The following is a 26,714-nucleotide window of genomic DNA, read 5'->3' as shown; positions in this document are numbered from 1 at the left end:
AGACATTTGTGAAACATCTGAGACCCTGGAGCAAAAGTTTCCATTTGCTCCCCATTTAATCTCATTGATGCCTCGGAGATCTCTGTGATTTTTCTTTCTAATGGGTCTGAGCTCTGACATGAAGTGAGGTTCACCGCCAGTCAAAACACATCCCCAAATTTCAAGTAAAACTTTGTAACCACGATCAAGTGTTTTATAGGTGGAAAGCAGGAAAGCCTGAGAAATCCATTAAGGTGCGATAGTCTCTTGATCTATGATACACACAGAACTGAGTATTTACTTAAAGAGTATTTATTTAAAGTCTCTCCCGCCATCTAAGAGCACACGGCGCTTATCTAAAGAGTGCGTGATGAGGCTTCCTCTCAGTGTGCGCTCGGGTAATTAGCTCCTCTCATTAATTATTAATCTGAGCCACAGATCTCAACCTGTCTCATTATTTAAACATCACACTCACAACGGCATTTTCTGATGACACATAAATAGGAAATGGAAAAATCAACAGGGAGTTTGCAAAATAGGGGCCGACAGCTTGCTGCATGTCTGCGTGTTCAACCGCACTTTCATTATTGTGACACCAACAGATCTGAAGACTGCAGTGCATGTGAAGTCTGTATGCAGCACAAACACAAAACTTTCAAATCCTTCTTCGTGATGACAGATAGATTCGAGTTTTATCAGCACATTCCTGCATTTTATCTTTTCTTATTTATATTATCTCATATTTATTTGAGTTTTGTGTGTGTCTTGTGTGCATATTTACAGCCTGCTGCAGAATTTAAGCTGTCATAAATACGAGTGAAGCAGCAGTAATAAGGATTCTTGGCTTTGAAATAGTAAACACACCCCATGTATCTACCCCAGATAGGGAACCAAAGCTGTTTTTTAGTATGGCACACTGTACACTGCCTAGTATTCGGTACTAAATGTCTAAAGCAGTAGTTCAATACATTATTGTAACGTGACCTCATAACGTTGCTTGTTTATTTTAGATAGCATCAGCCAGTTATGTCTATAGGATATTCTGCATTCGTTTACAGTATATAATAAATATAGCCTATAAAACACAGCACAAGTATGTTTTCTTATGTTTGTGCTTGCATACTACCATACTATTTCTGCACTTGAGCATGCATTCATATTGCACACTACAAGAACATTATAAATACTGTACTATGGTACGTAACTCTTACAACAGAGAAACAGTTAAACCATGAGTCTTATTGTTGTTGGGAGATAAAGCTGAACCAGTGTGATCTCACGGGAACTTTTAAATAGTTTACGAGGTTATTAAGTCATTTGAATTCATCGTACCAAAGCGATTATTTGAATAAAGCAATAATAATGAAGCCCCACCCTTAACCCCGCCCTTAAACCCAGAATCAAATGTAGATCGCACTGAAACTTGATTGGGATTAAAGTTAGTCATTGCATAAAATATTTAGGGATTGCCATGAGATTACCTGATGATTTAAGGCTCGTCAAAATGAGCTGTTTCTGTCTGTATTGATTGGCTGATTTTTATTCGCAGAGATTAGAGGTCTAGACAAAAATTGCTTTCTGATTGTTTCATCCATTTTGATTGCCTTTATAAGACTTCTGCAATGTTGGCTACTTCTGAAAATTTGTGTTGCGTGTGATAACACATTGGCGCTTTCCAGAACACCAAGAAGACAGCTGTTTATTTTTACAACTCTTTTACCTCTGCAATAAAAACATTAATAAATAGCCTACTTTGTAATGTTAAATCCACTGGTCGGGAGTGGGACTCTGGTTCTTGTAAGGGATTCAGTGCACTGGCCAGTGACTTATCCTTGTTCTCCCTAAACCAAACTGTGAAGAGTCTTTCTTTTCTCTCAAATAGGTACTTTTTAGAAATAACAAAAACTTGTATCTTGTTATAAGCACCTTTTGAACTATTACCTTAGGCCGGTGACACACTGGATGCGTGGCGTATCTGTTGCGTGTCAGTTGCGTGGCGGCTGCGTCGCGTTTTCTGTGTCTGTACATACCAGAAGCATGCCTGACTCGGCGCTGATGCGCTGCTGTTGCTATAGGTGACATATATTTTAGCTGGAAACGCTTCCAAGATGCTTGCGTGTGGCGTGAAAAATAGGCGTCGGTTCTATTTCTAGCAAGCACGCGTTTTCCGCGCGTCTCATGCAGGCAGTCTGCAAGCTCTAACCTGTTAACATGGAAGCCGAATTAAAAACGGACACGCCACGCAGCTGAGACGCTCACGCCATGCATCCAGTGTGTCACCGGCCTTAGTCGGCCTGCTAAATGCCTTAATGTAAATGTAAACTGCAAATAGCATAAGATACCATTTACTCTAAGTAAAAATATAGACATATTTTCTGTTTACACTAAGTGATAATATATGCAATTTCTAAGGGATATGCTATCTACAGTTTGTGAAAATAAGTTTTATTTAAAGGGGACATAGAATGAAAATACCTTTTTACCTTGTCTAAGTTGAATAACGGTAGTCTACCCGCATTCACAAACATACGAAAAGTGCTAAACATTATGAACATCTGCATTTCAAAGAAATTCCTTCTTTAGAAATGTCCGCCAGAAAATGGCCCAATCTGAACAATGGATACATATTACGTAAAATGCATCTCTCCCCCCGGCTCTCATTAAATTCTCTCCCCTTCAAAATAATTTTCATACATCCGGCCTCTCGCCTCCAAAGGAAAGTAAACTGCAGCAGTGTTCGCGAAGTTCAAGGCTAAATGGCAAGTCACGTTCTGAGGGGTGCTCTTTAATCTGTAATATTTTGGTCTGTCCGTGTTCTAAAGATGGCAAAGTTTACATTATTTTGAGTGGCAGCAAAGGCAGCCAATCAGCGTCAAGTGATTGCATTTCATAATGAGGTTGCCAGTTAAGCCTGAAGGGACACTAAATAGATGCAAAACCACGCGTTTAAAATCCCCCACCCTAATATAGCTTTCTGAGAGAGGCTTTTATGAAGCTTCTAAGGCGTTATAGACCCAACCAAAATTTTGTTGTCTACATGTCACATCACAGAACAATGATAAATACACCCTTCAATCATTCTATGTCACCTTTAACAAATAAAATTATTAAATTAAATAAAATTTTATCTATATTGGCAGATACTATTTGCCCCTTAGTGTACATATTAAAAATAATTAAATCAATGCTGCATTATTGAGAGAATAAAAGCCCTCCCTACACCACCACTAACCCTACCCAATAAATACTTTTATTCTTACTAAACACACGTTTCCCACATTAAAAATGTTTAATTTTTTTAACAAAACATGCCTTTTCGATGTAATATGTCATAGGAAAAAGGAAAAGAGCGAGATCGGCAAAAGATGGATTCAGGGCTGCATAAAATTGATTGCAACAAATTTTTGCAGAATAAAAGTTTTTGTTTACATCATATATGTGTGGGTACTGTAGCGTCTCTTTTATCATAAACTGTTTTGACGTGTCTGCAGCAGGCACTTATTTTGGCATGACACTTGATGCACACACGATCTCTCAAAGCGCAGAACACATATTTTGGAAAAGGGAACCACACATGTGACAATCCAAACACTTATTTTGAATTAGCGAATCCTCGGATGAGCAGTCACGAGCCGCCAGTTTTATTCTGCAAATGATTAGTTGCGATTAATCGTCATGCGGCATACCTTGGTGGGCGGAGCTAGTGTAAATGGAATTTGCCAACAAGGGACAGTATTTGTACTTAGTGTAAATACACTGTAAAAAATAAATTGTTGGCTCAATGAATTATTTTTTAGTAACTAGTTCCACAGAAATTTTACGTTCACTCAATTTCTGTCTCCAAAGTGTTACCTGGATTGATGTATTTTAGTTGGCCCAAATTTGACTCAAATATAAAAAAGTATGTTGGCTCAATTAGCTTTATAGTTCATTCAACTAAAATGTTTTAATCAGTTGAATCTTTAAAAACTTACAGTAAAGACTCTGTCAATTAAAATGTAAGTATTCACTCAATGTTTTATGTGTTACTTCAATTCATATTTATTATTTGGGATTTTTTTAATAACATTTTTAAATTATTTATCAAATAATTTATGCTGGTGTTGTAAACAAAATAATTAACTTCAGTCACATAAAAACAAAAGCTTTTTATTCACTTATCATACAGACTGAACATACAGAATTAAGTCTTCTTTAAATAGAGGGCATAAAACAGTCCAAAAAGCCTCCAAAGTCAGTCAGAACATCTCCAGGGCCATTTAGGAGACTTTCCTCAGCCAGTCCAAGCGGAGACTGTCTCGCTATGTATCCTTCTGGTCTGCCCCTCACATCATCTCCGCTCTGGTTTGATAAACAGAGGAATATAAACACACACACATACATAAATAACATGTTTAATATAATAAAGTTTGACGGTGAAAGACTTTATTCCCTAAATAACGTTAATGTTAGGCCAAATTTCCCTCAGACATCACACATAATTAAACACTATTGGGCGGTTTTCTCGGACAGGGCTTTTCACTGACTAAAATAACTTACTGACATCTCTTAACATATGAGTGCTATTGTTTTGTCTCAAAATGCACGCCAGTATTGTATTATATAAGGTTTGTTTGTAAAAATGTCCCAATTATAATAAAGGAATAGAGTTCTAAACTTTGTCCGGTAAACCAACCCTATATCCAGGCTTTTTATCTTAACTAAAATAGCTCCACTTTACTTCGGTCACGTAACATAACACACTTCTAATGTATCTTTACAAAAATATAATTACAAAAACGTCGAGTATTTGCGTCTTTGCCAATTAATATATTCTAAAATTAATATTTAATTACAACCACTTACCTGACGTGAACTTGAGGAAACGGCTGACTTGTGTCCTCCCTTGTGTGAATCAGTAAGTGATTCCAGCTGTTGCGTGCGGATTGATCTCAGATGAAATGACCTGTGATCCAGATCCTTCCGAGTTAAAACATTTTAAATTCAAAATACACAGACGCACGCGCATACATACATACATGCACACGCGCGAGCACGCGCGCGCGCACACACGCACGCACACGGGTACACACACGGGTATATTTAGAAGTTTTAAGATTGTTATGATATTGGGACTATTTCTCCACTCGCACCTTCAGCTCTGAAGTTCAAAATTGCAGGCAGTACGCAGCCCAGTTATAACAAATGTGAAAGATATGAAATATCATTCAACAGCGATATCATTTAAGTGCAATCCTAAAATATGATTTAAAACATACTGGTAAACCTTTTATTATTAAGTATAAGAAATTAAAATGAATTAAATCGCATGTTTAAACGCCACAGATATATCAGAGCCAGCAGTCGGTTTCTGATGGGCTTGCCGAGGCGAGGCTGCGCTGGGCGGGGTGTGAGCGCTTAAGTGTCTGTGATTTTCTGGAGCTCATCCGGAGCTCTTCTCCGTCCGAAAGTGTCTGAGCACATTTTTAAATAGACGCTATCTATATTAACCGACCGCATATTTAAACTTAAAGCACATACATTCACGCCTGAACAACTCTTAAAATTACATTTTGTTACCAAATAACAGTAATATTGTGAGCATTTTGTTGTCAGGAAACATAGCTGTCATAAGTCCACATATTGACCTGGGCCCGGTTCCCCAAAACGTTCTTATCGCTAAGTAGTTCTTAAACTATTCCTTAACCTCTCTCTTAACTCTATGGCACGATTCCCAAAACATTCGTACGCTAAATATATCTTCTGTAAGTAACACTTTCGTAAGGTTGGTCTGGACCATTTGTTAGCTCTCTCTTAGCGTTGTTTGAGCGCAAAACGCTATCGCCGCAGTCTTTAGAAATCAGCGCAGCACAGTACAAGTCAAACTATGGTATGCTGACAATGATTTTATGTTATGGACATTTTTAAGACTTATAATAAAATATGTTTGCAATGGATACAGGACTATTTATGCAGTTGACTTTATTTGGTATCAGAACTAATGAATCAAAGACGGCGCCGTTGTTTGTTCCTCATTGAAGTCTGTTCCCTCTATGTTTATAGCGTTTTCATCACGTTACATTAATAATTTATTTAGAAAGATTAAAGATTTCAATTGGTTATACTAAAAAGCAATAATATCATGTATTCTATTATACAATTTATTAAATATTTCATATTTGACAGTTTCATGTCTTTTAACATAGCCTGTCTTTTTCTTTTCTTTTTTTCTCTGTTTGTTTTAAAACTGTTATGTTTCCAAACATAATAAATATATATTATACATATAATATGATTCATACTGTAAAAATAATTGACTTACAATCAAGAACAGTCAAGATACATTACATAAATGCACACATATACATCTCAGTAGCCATTAAAACTTTCAATGTATATACAGAATAAATGTATAATGTGATAAAAATGCTATAAAAACACTACACTAAAAGGAAACATAGGGGGAACAGACTTCCACACAACACCGGCCGCGTAACTGTTTAGTCCATGCCAATTTTTTTATTCGTCAACCCTTAAACCTTTTGACATTTTGCCTGACGTGGCTAAATAAAAAAATCGCCTTCCAAGACAACTCATTATGGAGCTGCTAGATCTTCTCAGACCATATTTTCTATCTAACTAGGTTGCTTTTTATTGAAAACATTAATGGTAAGCAAAATACCGCATTAAACAGAAATAATGCAGCTGCTTGCCAATCAATTCTGATTGTAAAGTACCTTAACATTCGTATAAAAGTGTATTACATATTTTTTTTAAAGTCAAAACCCATGTCAAGAAGCTGCACAAGTGGCACAACGGGATAAGGAGGGTGGATAAATAGCGAGGGATACCCGGTTCGTCTACCGAACCGGGTATCCCTCTATCATTTAATTAAAAGTCTATATTTTACGGATAACTTAAACTATGTTAAAATAAATGTGACTGGAATAATTTGAGTAATGTTCCATTTGTATATAACGTGTTGTCTTTCTTAACGTCGTAATGAACCTTCGCGTGAAGTGGAAAATCGATCCCTGAGTAATCGATCCCTGAGTGATCGATCGCAAATATTTCAGCACCTTCACTTCGGACAGCGCCATTGTACGTCGAACTTAGAGGCAGCGTGTTAAGAAGCTTCCTAAGAGACACTTCGGGGAACACACTTAGGAACATCAACAACTTTGGTAAGATATATCTTTTTGAGTCTTCTTAGCACGCTAAGAGTGAACGTTATCGGGGAACCGGGCCCAGATTTGTCTTAATTAGTTCAGTCAACATAGCCATTCTGAATGTTGACTGAATTTGGAAATAACCATTCACTTAATGTTTTAAACACAGATGTATCTAGACTTAAAATAATATGTCTACTCAACTAAGCCCAAACAAGAAAATTGGTTTAACTTATATATTTTTGCCCTTCCAACATTTCATTAATTGGATTTTTTACAGTGTAGACACTCCGAAACCCATGACCTATCGTTGCTATTGTAATGCTCTAGCAGCTACAGTGAATACTGTAATAATAATATTGACAATAGTTTCAGAATGTTCAAGCTACTGTATTGCATATCCCAAAACTTTTATTTTATAGAAACCATAGCAATATTGAACATTGATAATTAAAGAGCCATGATCTTGCAGGACTTAAGATGATGGTATTCTGGATCTAGATTTGTGTTTGAAAACCATCAAACCAGACCAGGTTGACTAAGAATTTTTGCATGCATTTAGCCAGAACTAGCAAACCAACTTAAGATATTGAAATGTCCCTTTCCAAATGCAAGAACCAACCTAAACTTTTAGAAAAATTAATAACTATACTGAAATTAACAAATAAAACCTTATCACTAATTTAAAAATGCCACATTCAAGCAACTCGACGACTGTATTATTTACTCTCAAAAATTCTCAAATGATGTAAGTTGTTTCGTTAAAATGTTTTTTAAAGCGTTAGTTAGTTAGCAGCAGAAGCTTAACAGTGACAGTCTGTGTCCCGTGGGCACCCGACACCCTCTATAAAGCATCTAACTCATAAAACAGACTCATAAACACCTTTATTACAGCACAGCGCATTACTGCACACATACACACTGCTAGCAGGTCCTTCAGTTGTAGAAATGAAGGTTTTAACCTGCTATAACCTTCGCTTATAATAATGGTGTGTTGATGAGATGGATATGGAGAGCTTCTGCATGAACGCTTAATATTATTATTATTTTATCTGGTCTGATCTTCATTTTCCATTTCTTCATTGAAGTAATGTCATTAATAGTCAAGGACAACACTTATTATGTAGTCTACCCTCGCATGTCCCTTATGAATAATTTACCATACTACAATATATCCAGCCATCATAGTCAGGTGCTGTTGTGGGTTGCCAGGGTTTTTACCATTTTACGATGTGTTGATTTATTTTTTAACTATAAAAATTACTTAATAGGACCACGACCTAGGATTTAAACTAGCGCCTGAATTATTATCTATGATGTAATTATGTCAATGCGCAGTCCACTTGGCCAATGCCACCATCATTATTTTGACTGTTTGATTTGTCTATTATTTGTAGATTGTTTCATTTGTAGACAGTGTATCGTCTCATAAATATAATTATAAGTACTAGAACCAATTTGTGGTCAATTCATGGCCATAGCATCTGTATTTTTCAGCGCAACACTGTTTTGTGGTGCACTTCGCCTGGGTTCATACAAGTTTCAGAAAGTTTATTTCGAGTTGTGTGTTGAAATTTTGTTGAAATGGGGTGGTCCCAACCGGGTCATGAGTTGAATGCGGTAAGTAAAACTGCATCAAATGTCTGTGTTTTGTTGGTAATTGGCACGTAAGTGCATATAATGTAAATGACAAACATGTAGTGAATCAACATTATCAGTGGGATAATGTTTTGTGTGTGTTGCTTGCTTGTGATTCGCTCCTCCCGCAGTGCGCCTTAAGGAGCTACGGTTTATTCGGAAAAAAACGCTAGAGCTGAACTGTCTTTTATAAATCTGATAAAACTAAAGACTCTTTGGATATATGAAGGGAGTATTACTACTCTATAGATACTCAAAATTAGCATGAGATAAGCAGAGACACCGTATGTTAAACAGCTCATTTTCCGTTGTTACGTAAGCTGCTGCGACAACGGTTTCTCTCTTAGATCAATGTAAGCGCTTTAGGTATCATCCTAATCTATAGCACTGATATTCTGTTTCTTCTCCAGCTGATATTTCACTTTCTCCCTTATTCATCACCATGTGGTCCCTTTGCCCTCAGAAACCAGCTGACGCCATAAAAACTGCCCTGATTCATTTCCTCACTGTCTGCCCCCCTAAGACCTTGTGCCGAGTGGGCTGTAAACTCATTCGCCATCTTCACGTGCGGTGACATGCCATCTTCAAATGCGGCTTTGTTCGACTGCATTGAGGTCAAGCTAAATATGTTGGCGGACAAGGAGATGTGGATGACAACACTACAAATATAGCGAGACCATCTCGCCCTACACTGGACACAGACAGACCATTAAAAATCTGTTTCAACCCTACAAGTCTCTTAGGAAATGACTTCCTTAAGGGTCTTTAAAGCAGCTACAGACTCACATTTCTTTGTGTCTGTCTTTCTCTAGTTCATTTGTAATATTGTGCATCCTAGGCTTAGTTCACACTGCAGGTCTTTAATGCACAGATGCAGGTTTTTTTTGCGCTGTTGTTCACATTATCATTTAAATGCGTCTGCCATCAGTCTCGGGTCAACCATATACGGCCCTGAAGTGACCTGTGTGAGCAGAAGAAGACGTGACCAGTCATCTTCCTGCCTCCTCAGTGCTATGTCGCATTTTAATGACATAAAATTTGGATGAAATGTGATCTGGTCGTTCAAACTGAAGTCGCATTTCAATAATCAGATATGTATCCGACTAAAGGCGTTCTAAGCGAATCTGTGAGACGTCACTTTCTGTTGATGTTTGAACTGTTTTCAAACAAATGGAGCGTAGCTAACTCCTCCCCTCCCTTCCGTGCTTTCAAGAACGCGCCCAACCCCCACCCCCAAATCCTTCTTGTCGTTTATTGGCTGGAACACTTTGTTTTGTTTCGTGGTGCTAGGTTTGGCCACTGTGTGTTTATTGCAGTTTGTGAAGCCTGGGCTGTCTACAGAGATCGCGTTTTTTAGAGTTTGATCAGCGGACAGGCAGCAAGCAGAGAGTGAGGAGATGTTTGCTGTATGACACAAAAAATGTTTATGGTCTAAAATGCGTGAATTCGCTGAATTCGTGAATTTTGTGCAAAAAAGTCAGATTTGCCTTCAGTGTGAACGTAGCTTTATTCTGCATTCACACCAGCCATGGTAGAGGCATCAAGCGCGAGTGATTTCAATGTTAAGTCAATGTGAAGATGCTTTGACCTGCATCTGGAGGTCTCGGGCGCGAATAGCACGGCGCGGTAGACGCAATTCCGCCTTGTTCGCGCAAATTTAGGGTTGCCACGGGAAACGCGCAAGTTGAAAAATGTGTACTTTGGCGGAAAAACGTGCCACGTTAACCAATCAGGAACTTGCTCTAGTAGTGATTACAGGAGTTGCAGAAGCCCCTTCCATGACGCAAATTTCCGCGTGAATGTCTCGATGACTAGAACTTGGCTTTCACGTTAGAATGAAGTGAGTAAACTCAAAATGTTCAAGCGTCCAACTACGCATGGTAGACATGAATTTGACGCCTCAAACGTGTCTGGTGTGAACCCAACATTAGAAATATGGTAGCTTATCAATATAGTCTGTTGTACCGTAGATCAAAGACTGAAGACTACATGACCCTGTTGAGCATGCTGGTTTTAGAGGGTTTTTGGCCACCTCCTCATTTTCAGCTTTGTCAGGCTGGGAGGACCAGCTTAAACCAATCACTTCCATCTTAAACCAGCTGAAACCAGCCTTGACAAGCTGGCCAAGTTTCCAGCCTTGTCCCGCTGGATTACCCTGCTGAAAAAAACAGCATAGGCCAGCATAATTCCCATGCTGGTCCATGCTGGTTTGGTCCTGGTTTAGCTGGTGGGTCAGATGGTCTTCCAGTTTGACCAGATAAAAAGTGTCCAAAACCCTTCTAAAACCAGCCTGCTACACCAGCTTAGTTAAAACCAAGCTGATTTGTTTGGGTTAACTGTGCTATTTAGTAGATAGCGACCTTTAAATAGGGACATGATAATGCTAACCTTAACAAATCAGTCAATAAACATTGTAATGAGGATGTTCAATCAATGGGTTTTAGTAGGCAATGCAAGTACAGCGTGTGAGCTCTTACTGTATAATGAATTTGTATTTGTGTTTCATACTATAGGCCTACTGCTGGAAAACATGATTAAACATGGTTAATATAGCAGAACCATGGTCTTTGTAAACATAGTAACCATGGTTTTTTATTCATTTTCGTAAGGGATCCAAAGCAATTATAGTGCACTCACCTTGAGCATTTTACGAACATGTGCATCCCTGTGAATCTGATGACTTTCCTTTTTCTTACACTGCCGTATACTATAGGAGATTTGGTTTAGACCAGGGATGGGCAACTTCGGTCCTGCGGGCCCGGTGTCCTGCAGAGTTTAGCTTTAACCATAATTAAACACACCTGAAGCAGCCAATTAAGGTCTTACTAGGCATACTAGAAACGTTTAGGCAAATGTGCTGAGGCAAGTTGGAGCTAAACTCTGCAGGGACCGAAGTTGCCCATCCCTGGTTTAGACCAAGCAATTTTCTTAGGGTCATGAGTAGGGTGACCATACGTGCCATTCTTCCCGGACGCATCCCGTCCAGGATTCTTCCCGGACGCATCCCGTCCAGGATTTCGGTGTGTCTTCCGGAAGTCGTATTTGTTGACCGCATACGCCATTCAGTTAAAAACATAAGATATACAATCGTAGTTTCATTCTTACCTTAAAATGTAACGGTTGCTTTTCTGTAATAATAATAATAATCCTCTTTGACATATGCGGTCGACAAATACGACTTCCGGAAGACGAACACAAAATCCTGGACGGGATGCGTCCGGGAAGAATGGCACGTATGGTCACCCTAGTCATGACCCTAAATCATGATGCCTTCAGTTATCTCTAAAATAAATATATTTTTAAAGATTAACCCAAGTTTGTGCAAATATGTCCTAAGTTTGATATTCCTTTAAAAATTCTGAAAGCAGATATTGGAAATTGCAGTTGAGATTTCTTCCAGAGCATAACATTGGAGAAGGTTGGGTGAATAGCAGCATTCCATATAGTGTAGTGTGGTTTGGTTAAGTAGTTTTAAACTGAATGTATTTATTTATAAGTCCCAGTGGTGGTTCATATACCATTTTCGGTCATTGTTAATATCAGTAATGCGCTTATTGGGACGTTTGCCGAATCTGCCGGTTGTGAGAGCCGCTTGTGCTGCAAATGTTCTCTGGTTTATTGTATTTCGCACACATATCCGCCACATTAAATGACAGGCTAGTTATTACAATGTGCTTTAAGAGTCCAATATTACATAAAGTATATTAAAGAAGCTTACATAAGACACCCGTAATCTAGGTTGTAAGCGGCGCTGTAATATGACTACATATATCATATCTGTGCTACATTCAATCCTGAATGGAGTCTCAGCCTTGTTTTGTCAAATACGGGCATGCATAACCACATATGACTTCAGAGTCTGACTGGAAGTTATTAATCATAGCGGATATACGGGAAAGTCACTGTCGGCTGGGATCTTCATCAAGACTGATGCAAATCAGTAAAATGTTTACTGCGTTTTGGATTGCGAAATGAATAGAGATGTGTGTGTGTGTTTTGTGAAGGGGGTTTTAATAGATTCCTACAAGCTAAAGGTGAACCTGTGTGTTGTTGTGTACGTCTGAAGAGTACTGATGAGGAAAACTACATTTGCATGTCTGCGTGAGAGAGAGACACGGAGAGTTTGACAGGAAAACTGATGAGTTTCCCTTCACATTTCTTCCCATCGGTTTTTAAAGTTGTTTTTCACTCCGCACACTGAATATTTTGTTTTCGTATGCACGGCTATGTCTTTGAAGACGTTTCTCATTAGTGTCTTTCTGTATAAAAACATGAGCAATGATCCATATGTGCAATACTTTTCCTTGTGAAAAGTACTTTGGAGATGTTACGGTACAGTGACGGTATCTCATAATACAGTCACACCATGGGGTTTTTTACGTGTACCATCCAGCTAACATTTATTAGTTCCCAGAACATTATTTTTAAAGGAGATATATCATGAAAATATGACTTTTCCCACGTTTAAGTGCTATAATTGGGTCCCCAGTGCTTCTATCAACCTAGAAAATGCGAAAAAGATCAACCCAGTAATTTAGTTTTGGTAAACAATTCTCTGCAAGCATGTGAAAAAATAGCTCATAGACATTTGGCTCCCCTTGTGATGTCAGAAGGGGATAATACTGCCCCTTAATCTGCACTATCCAACAGCTAATTTGCATTTAAAAGGACACAAATTTTGCTCACACCAACAAAGTGACAATTTTAACTATAATTTAAATTGCTATACATGCTATTATAAATAATCTATATGATATTTTAAGCTAAAACTTTACATGTACTCTGGGGACACCAAAGATTTATTTCACACCCTAAAAATGCCTTGTGAAATGTTCCCGTTAAGGTTTGTTTTTGGTTCCCCATGTGTTCTTTATGGAAATGAAACTTTATTTTTTGTTCTGGGAACGTTCCCGGAACCTGACACTCACGGTACATTCACACTGGGCATAAGCGTTAAAGGGATAGTTCGGCCAAAAACGATATTAAAATGTTAATATAAAATGATATTAATATAATAAAAATGTTATTAACGTTATAAACTACCTTCCGGTAGCGCCGCCATCTTAGACTCAGGAGAGAGTATTAGCGTAGTGTACGCACTTTTCTTAGTGACGTATGACAAATTCGGAGGGCGGGGGCACAGAGCAGCAGCAGAGAAACTCTGTACGCTGCGTAAGCTCTCATCCTGAATGCGCATCACTCCAAAATGGCGGCGCTACCGGAAGGTAGTTTATAACGTTAATAACATTTTAAATATGGATATTTCTACAACAACACCGCACGGATTACCCACAGAAGACCTTTGTTTATCATCCTGGAGCCGTTTGGATTTAATTTGTGACGGATGGACGCACTTTTTTGGACTTGAAGGTCGTGGACTATTGCTGGACCCCGTAGCATTACATTTAATGAACAGAAAGATCTAAAATATTTTCTAAAATATCCGAAAATGTGTTTGTCTGAAAAACGATGGACATATGCAACTCGGACAGCTTGGGGGTGAGTAAATCATGGGTTTAATATCGTTTTTGGCCGAACTATCCCTTTAACGCTTGACAGAAGGCATGTCTGAAGCACGGCCAACAGCCAATCACAGTGGCCGCAACACATGCTCCTCTGTTCCCCGGTCTTGCATAAATGTTATTGGCTGGCTCTGCACTAGCTTATTTCTATAAGGCAATCTGATTGGCTGACGCATGCGTTGTGCATTCCACAATTCAGTTCGCTAACGCATGACGTCACCAATTCAAAGTAAATGAGAAGCATTAACGCTTATGCCCTGTGTGAATGTACCGTGTCATGGTACTGAATGTTTCGCATAAATAATATGGTATGTTTGAGGTAATTTAAAAAAAACACTATTAATAGAGTACGTGTCAATGCCATATAATATGTGTATAAAAAAACATGGATCACGATGATACATATCCAGGGTAGTTTTGTATAGAAAATGTAAGTGATGCCAGTAAGGTATACTGTATCTGGTCCATAGACTGGCTCAGGATCTTCAATAAAAGTCTTAATCCACTTTTTTATAGTCTGTTATGGGAACATATTAAGTCTAGAAGAGTAATAGCACATCTCTCACCAGCAAGCCACAGGAAACCATGGTAAAACCATGATACATTTTTAGTAGGTACTTGTTATCCATTCCTGCATGCCATGTGGCTGTTATATCTGTGAGTTTCTTTGGACTCCAGCCGTAGGTGAGAGATTTGTGTTCGTATGAATTGTAATGAGCTCATCACTGCGACCCCATCACATCCACTGTTTGACATTCTGAACACTGATGGTTCATATTGGAAAATCCATTAATGAATAAATCTGATTCTCAACAGCCGTAAGCTAATCAGTAGGTAGAGCAGGGAGACATTTAGTGGGTTAGTTCACCGGAAAATCTTACTTCTTTTACTACTTACATTTATGTATTTGGCAGATGACTTACTGTGCACAAAAATTGAGCTGCTAATGCAAGTATGAAGGTTTAAGTATGGAGGTATTTTTGGTGCAAAATACCTGAGTGCCCGTGACAGTGGAATTTGTAGTTGTAAAGACGAGCCACACGTGCAAGTAAGTTGCAGATGAAAATATCTTTCTTAAAGCAACACTAAAGAGTTTTTGCTCTTTGCTCCCCCTACAGGTTGGAAGCGGAATTGTCCATTACCACTGTCGTAAATAATTTAGCCTACTGCAGCAAAGCTGGCTCTGATTGGATTGTAGGTCTGCCGTAACGCAAGTTTTTGTAGTTTTCACTCGAACTACAGGACCGCGACCCGACAGTTGGAAACTTCTTTAGGGCGGTTTTGGCCGATAGAGGGCTGCAAAGCGAATGTGAAAGTGCCGTTCACCCTGTATCGAGTGGATGAACGACTGAAAGTTTTTTGGAAACGTTATTTTAAGGTAAAAAAAACTCTTTGGTGTTGCTTTAAAAATACAAACGCAACAGTTATAACTTCATGAATCATTCAGTGCAGCTGCACAAATCCTGTTTTATGAAACACAGAATCAGAAACTCACACACTGTTTTTAGCTACATTTGTTGGGGTGAATATGGTGTAAAACACATTTGAGCATCTGCATCAAAAATTGCACATTTGCAAAACAGCATGTGCATTTATGCAATGAGAGTTGTATATGTGTAGAATGTTTTCACACAAATAATTTTACAAGTACATAACTACAACTGCTTGAATCTGCTGCTACGAGTTTTAAAACACTCTTTTTCACTTGCACGTGACACGTTTTTGCACACATATCAAATGGTAGAGATTTACATTTGGTAAAAAAAAGCTGCCTGTTCTGCATATGTTGTGCCTTTTTTCTAGGGCTGTTCCGAATACCATTTTTTGAGCTTCGATTTCTGGTAGAAATCAAATCGAATATTCGAAGCTTCGGAAGGAGGGGCTCAGGATATTTTTCTCTTTAATAAAGGCAGGAATCTCTGTGTGTGTGTGTGTCTACAGTTTTATTATGTGGCAGATGTGTTGCTGCGGACCCAAGGGTAGTGCCTTTTTTCGTGCAATATGGACATGTGACACACTTAGAATTAATAAACTTTTAATAAACTACAGAACAGCGCAAGCCGGAAAGGCGTGCCTCACGCTTCCTGCGAGAACAGCATTAGTGAAACAAAACACAAGAGCAATACTTTTAATAAGGCAGCCTAACATTTTTCCAACAAACAAACACTCCCGTATCAGAAATTAGCAGCACAGTAATTACTGACAACGTAAAGGGTAGGCTATTTAAATAAAACAACGAAAATAAATGAACGAAGTTCAACAAACTGTAATAAAACGGTAGCATACTTTCAAAATCAAGTTTATTTATAATACTTACACCATCCAATATGTTTTTTTTCATCAGTACAACAATAAAGAAGATATTTAGCAGAAACCCCAGTGCTCCGTCATGCAAGTTAACTGATCCGCACACTTTAAGAGCTAAAACATATATATCCAATACAAAAGTTATCCCCCATAACTCCGTGTGACATATTGACGTCTTGTGAAGCAAATCAATCAGTTTTTGCAAGAAACTGAACGTTATTTACAACACTATTAGCGTGAATACCAAAGCAGGAAGCGCGGTTTACGTTCGAGGCGATCTTCTACTGGTGGCGTTTGGTTAGCCTGGCTCCGCCCTCCTACGTGCTTCTGCTTAATTTTCATTTCGCTTCAGTACTACGTCTGGGACTGCTGTGTAGAGTTTCGTTTTCTCCTGCAAAAATCTGCAGGTCCAATTAGCGAACAGAGGGGGGTGGCTAAGAACGATGACGTTGAGGTTGTGCGTCAGTTTGAGTTGTAGTTCAGTAATGGCAGCGGAGAAAGACGTGAGAAAAGCTATTCGGTCCGTTGTTGCAAAACTGCCGAATATACAAAAGTTAAAGCCGGAGCAAGAACAATGTTTGCTAATTTTTTTTGGTTTGATCGTTCGGACTTGTTGTTTCCGGACGGTTTCGGCGCATGATATACGTCACGACCACACGTTAGCTATTGCCTATGGCAGATCCTGAGTGACTCTGGGCAGATCCAATAGTTTTAAACTTCAACAGAGGACCCTCCTTAACGGAAGTTACGCTTTGCAATGGAGCGTGGCCAGACTCTCTTTACAAATGAAATGAATGTACGAGAGTCTGGTTATACCAGGCTAGCGTTTGGTGGCTGTTTGCTATGGATGTTGGTCTCTGCACTACCTATAGAGCGGGAGCGTGAAGCGCACTTCCTGCTTGGCAAAAGCTCTGCATTAACGCTGTAAAAAAATTATATATATATATATATATATATATTTGAATCTCAAAACTGAAAATCGAATGTCAACCCATGGAATGAATATTTGAATAATCGAATATTCTGGTCCAGCCCTACTTTTTTCATTGTATAAAGTTTGTTTTATTACATTAAACATTTTAAAGTTAGATGTTTAAGGCATGTGCCCAGGGCACTGGACCAGCAGGGGGCCCTGGCAACTTTACTGTGTGTACATTTTTCATATACACTGAAAAAAATGATTCATTCAATTTACTAAATTTTTTAAGGTAAGTGGTTGCAATCAATTTATTTAAGCTACATTTAATATAGTACTTAGTACTTAACTAATCTTTTTTGTTTAAATGTAGCTTAAATAAATTGATTGCAACCACTTACCTTAAAAAAATTGAGTAAATCGAATGAATATTTTTTCAGTGTATATATTTTTTATTTTAATAAATGGTGCTAAATAGGGTGAAATAAAGAGTTTTTAATAAATAAATAAATAACAAATATTTTTTTAATAAATAATAAATCAACGTTGAGAGCAAGTAAAAAACATGTTGTGCAGTCACACACAAAAATAGGTTGGTATACTTAAATGTCTCACTCAGTTAATGGCCAATTAATTTGTACTGGATTTTGATGATGTTGTGAAAGAGTTTTCCCGAGGGAAATCATGAAAGACACAGGTAAAACCAATGTTTTATATTAACCTCCTAACCCCGGTGTGTCCACATACGTGGACATCACATTTTTTGTTGTTTGCACCATAATACCTAATTCTGTGTAACTGGAACGTGGACATTTACACTGCTTGATGTTCAAAGATAAAAATATTTGGTTATTATATTTATTGGTTCTTCCTAACACCAAAATAGCTGGAAGGAATCTGAAATAAAGACAAAGCAAAGCTCGGTTAAGCTGTTCTTGGCACCTTAAAACCATAGACTGTAAAAAAAGATGGACGACGCGACGTCGCCTCCCTCCATTGTAATGAATTGAAGCCAAAAATGTCCGTCCACGGTCGCCGCCATGTTACGTAAAAACGTCAGTTTGGAGCCAGGGCATGCGCAGAAGGAATCGTCCGTGGAGCCAGAGGCGGAGCCGCGGTATCAAACTTCCGCCCAAACGCTCACGCGACCAATTAAACCACGCCAATCTTAACGACACGCCCCATTTCTATAGCATCAAATAACTAGCTAAAATGAAAGTTATCACAAAAATGAACACTTGAACATATATCAATGTGATAACAACTACTTAAAAGGACTAAAACTATCTTTCGGAAACTTTTATTGGAAGTGTAAATAATTTTTTTATTTAGAGCAGAGTTCCATTTGTTTGAATGGAGAGGAAGGGGTTATGACTTGTACTGCAGCCAGCCACCAGGGGGCGATCAAAGAGCCAGAGGCTTCACTTTTCAAGACTTATGAGGCACACCCGCTTAAAACGCGCTGTTATTGCTGTCAGACGAGAATCTGTGAGACTATACCCTAATATGTCATGTTTAAATAATTTGTTACATTTATATAGCCAGGATGCCGGGGCACACCCGTACTCTTTTTCAAAAGACACCCTGGGATTTAACATCTTATCTGAAAGACGGTGCGTTTTGAGAGTACAGTGTTCCCATCACTATACTGGACCCCAGTTTATGAGTTTTCTTCATTAAAAATCCAATCATCTTATCTTTCTTATATGGGAATATACATGATGAAGCTTCAACAAGCGCATACATCCATCATTGAAGTAGTCCAAATAACTTCAGTGGGTTAATAATCTATGTTTTCTGAGGTAAATAAATGATAAATGTGACAGCACAAATACAAATCTGCTATTTTCAATTACATCCATATTCTTTTGTGAAGGTTTGCGATGGTTTTGCGTATAATGGTGTTACAGCAAGTAGCAGCATTGTGTGGACCGATCTGATCTTTTGTTTGTATCTTGTTCTTGTTCTACATTATTTTTCTCATGTGTGATATCTCACCAGGCCATCTCACTCTATCTATTAGTCCTTCATTAAAAACACAAGAACAGAGCCTGCCTTCATTATCAAACACAGAGCTGTGCTTGTTTCCACAGCGTTAAGCCTCACCTACCACAGACCATATAAAGAGGTCACCAGCAGAGAGTCTGAAGCACGCTGACAAATCGCTCGGACCCGACTGAGCTATGACATCCTGTGTGTATTTATGTAGGCACGAGAAGATGCCTCAGGAGACCCCATACGAAAATATCCAGTTCTCCTGGTTTGTGTTTAAATGCCGTACGGCACTCTCTGGATTGTTTGTGGACAGCGGGATGTCGGAGCAGCAGTCGCTGCGGTTTGTTTTATTGGTCTGGCAAATGTAAAGCTTTGAGTTTCTGACCTTTGAGACGTATTTTTGATGGTTTCAGTTATGTAAATGGTAAGATTGTTGAATTATCAAAAGGGCATTGATAGAAGAAGATGTGTCTGTACTGTTTGTCAGGTGTTTATTTATCTTTAGTTGGATGGTTTTAAGAGTCTAAAGATAAAGTGCCCCAATCAAGAGCGTAGTTTACTGGGGAGAATGAGGGGGTGACCAACTAATAATCAAAACTAGCATCCCTCCCCCCAAATCCACAATATTTATACAATGAATAATGAAAACACGTGTATCACCACATGCTCAAAACAAATCTACGCCCTTGGCTTCAATACATCAGAAAAATCACGTTCTGAAATTTCAACAACAGATTTAGGAGGTACTTTGTAAAAAAGTATAACTTTTAATACATTTTTAAATCTAAAGAATCTTTTTCACTACAATTGTTTTTTTTAAACAGAAAGGTTCTTCAGATGTTAACAGGTTTTTATTCAGCCAAAATTGTAGGGATGCACCGATACCGATACTGGTATCGGGTATCGGCCTCGATACCACATTTTCTAAAGTACTCGTACTCGTTAAAAGTCCCCCGATACCTGGAATCGATACCACGGTCTGAGAAATGTCTATGTTTGAGCGGCGTGTAAGGGGTTAATGCCTCTTGTGTTGTCCAAAGAGGCAGAGTTTACAACAAACTGGAAAACTAGTCCTTTGTTTTTTTGTTAAATTATATGACTAAAGCTGTTACCTGTAAATTTAAATCATGTTTTTTTATTAAGTACTCGGTATCGGCAAGTACTGAAATGCAAGTACTCGTACTCGTATTCCAAAAAAGTGGTATCGGTGGATCCCTACAAAATTGGTTCTTCTATAGCATTGTAAAGGACCTGTATAACTTATAGTCACGACCAAAGTGAGTTGAGACCATGACTTTAAATGGGACATTTCACTTTTTTAAGATGTCAAATAAATTGTTGGTGTCCCCATGGTACATATGTGAAGTTTTAGCTCAAAATACCATATAGATAATTTATTATAATATGTTAAAATTGACACTTTGTAGGTGTGAGCAAAAATGTGCAATTTTTGGGTGTGTCCTTTTCAATGCAAATGAGCTGATCTCTGTAATAAATGATTGTGCTGATAGTGCAGATTAAGGGGCGGTATTATCCCCTTCTGACATCACAAGGGGAGCCAAATTTCAATCACCTATTGCAGATAATGTTACCAAAACTAAGTTACTAGGTTGATAGAAGCACTGGGGACCCAATTATAGCACTTAAACATGGAAAAAGTCAGATTTTTATGATATGTCCGCTTTAAAGGGCTAATGCGGCTTTCACATAGGTGTCCGCTGCGCTCGCAGCTGGGTTCAGCGTAGCCAAGCGATTTGTGCTTTTCGTCCATTTTGATTTGCTTCTTTGGATGCCCTGTTTCTATTGGCCGCGCGGGTAATCGTCACAGAGCGCAGCGCAAAAGTTAAACTATTTTAAACTTTTTGCTCGACGCAACAAAAAAACGCCCTCACGTGGCGCAAGCCATTGAAATGAATGGGTTTCATACGGCAGCGCAGCACACACTGTATCCTATGTGAAAGCCCCATAAGACCAAGAAAGACAAAAGTATTTTCATTTTAAGCAAACAAATGCAAACATTAGGGAACAATTTTATTACCGAAATAAAGCAGAAATGTTTGTTTCAAATTTTGTCTAAATGTCAATCATAAATGTCAATTTTGTGGCCATTTTTATAAATGTTGTTAACATTTTTTACATGTTCCCCATTCATTTTTTAAGTTGTGTTTTAGGGCCTTTATTTGGACAGAATGCAGGAGATTTTTAAGGAAGTGTTGGGTGGGATCAGGCAAAAGTCCTCGGATGACGTGAACTTCACTGCTTCGTTCTCATTGGTAGTCGCTCCCAAAATTCACTCATAATTTGCATAAAGTTAAACATTTCTCGACTTTGTGGGGCGTCTGGACACGCCCCATCCAGTCACCAACCGTCACTGTCGTTTTTGTCGCCGCAAGTAGGCAATCTTCCATTGAAATCAATGAAATTGTGTCGCTCTGCTACTGCTAGTCGCTGCTAGTCTGAATGCAGCTTTAGTCTGAGACCAAGACAAGACATAGTCGATACAAGAGACCTTCAAAAATGCTCTTGAGACCAATGAGACCAAGATCGGTCTTGAGTACTTCAACCTCATCTTTATCTACTGGAAGTAATCTTTGTTCAATATCTGTAATGAATTCCTTTGTTTTGTGGTCTAAGTTCATGATGCTTTGGTGAGGCTCAATCTCAAGGCATTTAAAGTTTCTCAGCTTAGCGGATAGACAGGGTTAACCTCGGTAACATTGTCCCAATTTGTGACGTCATTTGCTTTTGACGGGCATTATGAAGGGATTTCCATCTCAGACTGCTGTTTCAAGCTTTTCATTGTCACGGCTGCTAGCCTGCCAACAGAGACTTGGACCCTTTCAGTGTTATTCAGACCTCGTTGCTCAGTGTGTGAGAGAAAGGAAGTGCGAGCGTTTGTGAGGTGTGTGTGTGTATGCGTTCCATTAACAAGGAACAATTGAGGTGATATCACTGCCTATTAGGCTTAATTTAAAGCTATCACAAAACGTAATGTGTCTCTGGCTTGGTCACGACCTCCTTAAACCAAATTATAGACGTGTTTTGTACGGGAAATGCGTTCGAGGTTACAGGACCCGACGGGAGGATACCTATCCTGACCTTTGAACTTTCCTCTAGGCACAAGGGTTAAGACTGGAACGGAGTGGGGGGTGAGAGAGATTAAAGAGAGGGAGAGAGGGGTTTTGAAGGCTCCAGACAATGGATGGTTTCTTTAGGAGATATAGCAGGGTATTAAGGAGCTGTATGTGCCCACCAGTCTTTTTGTTCCTTTAGTGTCCTCTCATAAACAGCCTGTAAACGTAAAGACACGCACACTCTCTCCTGGTGCTTAAAGGAGTCACATCATGGAAAACCGGATTTTCTTTGCTCTTTTAAGATGTTGGGGTTTGATGGGTTCAAAACACTCTCGACAGATCCAGATCAAAACTGAGCTGCAAAAAGCAAATTGGGAAATCTCTATTTGTGTGTTTTCACACGGATTGTTTGTCACAATGTAACATGCACAGCTATTTTGGATCTGATAGGAAATCTACAACCAGTAAGTAGTATTTTTACTCATAATATTTGTTATCCTACTATGGAAGTCAATGATTACAATCAGCTGTGTGCATCATTCCTCATAATATCTCCTTTAGTGTTCATCAAAAAAAAATAATTCATACAGGTTTAGATCAACATGAGGATGAGAAAATAATGACAGAATTTTCATTTTTGGGTGAACTATCCCTTTGAAATTTACTTGTTACACAAAAAATAGTCTGTTTGATTATAATAGCACAAGCACGAGGCAACATTCATGTGTAGAATGAAAGTTGTTTGTTTAATTTCCTAACCTTAAGTGTAATAGTGACGCCAGCCGTAATAAACCACTAAAGATAAAACAGAATAGGTTACGACCTCTTAATATTTTGACAATGTTGTTTGTGTTGTCTGTACAGTGTATAAACTTTTTGTTTGCACATGCTAATTGAGTATGAGTTTCTTTCGCTAATGCCTTTGAGCAAGCTTTCTGGCTTGTGAATTTTGAAGCCTCAAAAGGCTTGATATTAATTTTGAAACTTTACACCGAAGGCATCCAGATGCCTTTCAATTAGTTTTCTGTCTCTCTCGTGCCGTTCGATTCATCCTCTCTCTCTATCCGTCCCGAGAGATGTCTTTATTTCATCAGACGTGGTTTCATCTCATTTTAGTGATAGTAACTGCATCACTCAAGACCTGTTGAAAGTTGACAGATCTGTAATAGAGAAACTTTTCAGAATCCTCAGAGATTTAAAGCTTATAGTTCATATCATAAAAATGCTTTTGCATTATACTGATCGAATCTATTTATTAAGTGTTTCCTAATTTTTTTAAGCTTCACTTAATGCCTCTCAGATGCATGCGTTCACTAATGCTGTGACCACGCTAAACGCGAAGCATCGTTCTAGATTACTCGCAGGATTTAACTTTGTGTCATGCAAATTTTCCGCTTGAGTTGAATATTTTCAACTTGCGAAAAGATGCGTTTGAGGCAAATATCGCATATCCAATTCGCATCATTCGCGCGAGATCCCGTCTATTTGCATCTTCCCAGCAAACAGAGAACTTTCTCACAACTTTGGCTAACGTTCTCTGAAGGTTTCTTAAAGTTATCAAAAAAAAAACTTTTGTGCAATAACGTTAGAAGAACATTTCCCTAACGTTATCTGCAATTGATAAATGTCCTTAAAAAGTTAGCATTAGAAACTTTGCATTGTTAGCAGAACGTTTTAAAAATATTAGCTTTGAAAACATTACCATTGCGTAGGTAATGTAAGGTTCTTAAAATGGTAGCATTGCAAATGTTATAATTGCATTGTCAGTGGAACTTTCTAAATATATTAATATTGAAAATGTTACCATTGCGTAGGTAATGTAACATTCTTAAAATGTTAACATTAGTAATGTTATAATTGCATCGTTAGCAGAACGTTTTAAAAAAACATTACATTTGAAAACGTTACCATTGTGTAGGTAATGTATTGTTCTAAAAAGGTTAGCATTAGAAACCTTTGTAATTGCATTGTTAGCAGAACGTTTAAAAACATTAATTTTGAAAACTTTACCATTGGTAAGATAACATTCTTTAAACGGCAGCATTGCAAACGTTATAATTGCGTTGTTAGTGGAACTTTCTAAATACATAATTTTGAAAACTTTACCATTGTGTAGGTAATGTAACGTTATTTAAAACGGTAGCATTGCAAACGTTATAATTGTGTTGTTACTAGAACTTTCCAAATACATTAGTATTGAAACATTACCATTGCAGAGGTAATGTAACATTCTTTAAACGGTAGCATTGCAAACTTTATAATTGCGTTGTTAGTGGAACTTTCTAAATATATTAATATTGAAAACGTTACCATTGCGTAGGTAATGTAACGTTCTTAAAATGTTAGCATTAGAAACGTTATAATTGCATCATTAGCAGAACGTTTAAAAACATTAATTTTGAAAACTTTACCATTGTGTAGGTAATGTAACGTTATTTAAAACGGTAGCATTGCAAACGTTATAATTGTGTTGTTACTAGAACTTTCCAAATACATTAGTATTGAAAACGTTACCATTGCATAGGTAATGTAACGTTCTTAAAACGGTAGCATTGCAAACGTTATAATTGCGTTGTTAGTGGAACTTTCTAAATACATTGGTATTGAAAAGGTTACCATTGCACAGGTAATGTAACGTTCTTAAAATGTTAGCATTAGAAACGTTATAATTGCATCATTATCAGAACGTTTAAAAACATTAATTTTGAAAACTTTACCATTGTGTAGGTAATGTAACGTTATTTAAAACGGTAGCATTGCAAACGTTATAATTGCGTTGTAAGTGGATCTTTCTAAATACATTGGTATTGAAAACATTACCATTGCACAGGTAATGTAACGTTCTTAAAATGTTAGCATTAGAAACGTTATAATTGCGTTGTTAGTGGAACTTTCTAGATACATTAGTGTTGAATTGCGTAGGTAATGTAACATTCTAAAAAAAAATTTAATAATGCTCTCATAATCAAAAAAGTAAGGTTAATACATTGTCTTAAAAACTACGTTTTAATGCTCTAAGAATAATTAAACATTGTGTTATAACCTAATCTGAACGTAAAGAAAACGTTCTTAGAACATTAATATAATGGTGAATGGAACTTTATAAAACGTTTAAAAAATGGTTCTTAAAACATTAATATAACAACAAATATAATAACACTCTCATAACCAAACAATAAGGTTAATACAACGTCTAAAATACACTCTTAGAACAGTTTAACATTGTGTTATAACCTAATTTGAACGTTAAGAAAACGTTTTAACAACATTCCGAACTGTTCTAAAACTTTGTGAGTCTTATTTTAACCCAACATTAACGTTAATACAACATTTAAAAAACTGGATGTTTTTAACATTTAATTTCTAAGAATGTTAAATAAAAATTTTGAAAACTTAAGTGAAACGTTACGACGAGAGAGTTTTACAACGTAAAATTGTTAGTTGGGTTTGCATTGACTTTGTACTGTATGTAATCTGCTCGCACATATAGTTGAATTCGGTTTGTACTGCTTAATAATATTTAAGATCTTTCACAAAACAAAAAGCCCTCATCTTTCCAAGTGGACAGTCCTCGACAGAATAAGCAAGATCTTCAGTCTCTCAATCTTAATCCAAGTTAGTCTGGTCCTGGTGCACAGTCGCGTGTGTTTGTGTCAGTAATCTGCTGGAATAAAGAGGGCCGACCCGCTGTCATAAATTATCCAATTACAGCAATCACGCTGGTAGAGAAACAAAAAGGGGACGCTGAAAAATGAGGGTGGAAATAAAATGCACAGATGTTGGATCATTGTCTTCCTTTCTCTTTAGCGGGCGGTCACTCCTTCTCCCATAGACCGAAAGCAGAAGGTGCTAAAGATGAATTGCAGTGCGCGACTTTGAGCGCGTGTGTGGTCTCAGGTCTCTGCGGTCATTGTGGGTTGTCTGTGAATCAAAAGCCCTCGCAACTCTCATCTGGTTTGTGTCTGAAGGAAGAACTGATTGTCGGAGATGAAAGCTTTTGTTAAAGCATTTTATTTCCCACTTACGCTCGCGCGTAGACAGACCGTTTTCTAACACCCGTTAAAATCGCCAAAGTCTGCTTTTGCTTCGTAGACGGGTATTTGTGGTTTTTGTAGCCTCATGAAATGCTTAAATA

General features: G+C 37.9%; 1 protein-coding gene and 1 long non-coding RNA gene across 2 annotated transcripts in view; one reads left to right on the top strand and one right to left on the bottom strand.

Annotated features, from left to right (window-relative positions):
* Positions 1–26,714, top strand: part of sema6ba (sema domain, transmembrane domain (TM), and cytoplasmic domain, (semaphorin) 6Ba) — a 196,094-nt gene that overhangs the window by 75,977 nt on the left and 93,403 nt on the right. The gene's annotated exons all lie outside the window — the stretch shown is intronic.
* Positions 4,108–5,227, bottom strand: LOC135765053 (uncharacterized). Its single transcript, XR_010540412.2, has 2 exons — positions 4,825–5,227; positions 4,108–4,320 (listed from the first exon to the last, which is right to left on the bottom strand). It is a non-coding gene; the product is annotated as an uncharacterized lncRNA (long non-coding RNA).

The sequence above is a fragment of the Paramisgurnus dabryanus genome, chromosome 6 (genome assembly GCF_030506205.2).
Source record: "Paramisgurnus dabryanus chromosome 6, PD_genome_1.1, whole genome shotgun sequence".
Classification (NCBI taxonomy): Eukaryota; Metazoa; Chordata; class Actinopteri; order Cypriniformes; family Cobitidae; genus Paramisgurnus; species Paramisgurnus dabryanus.
The sequence above is the reverse complement of the archived record's forward strand: the minus strand, read 5'-3'. Positions and strand labels throughout refer to the sequence as shown.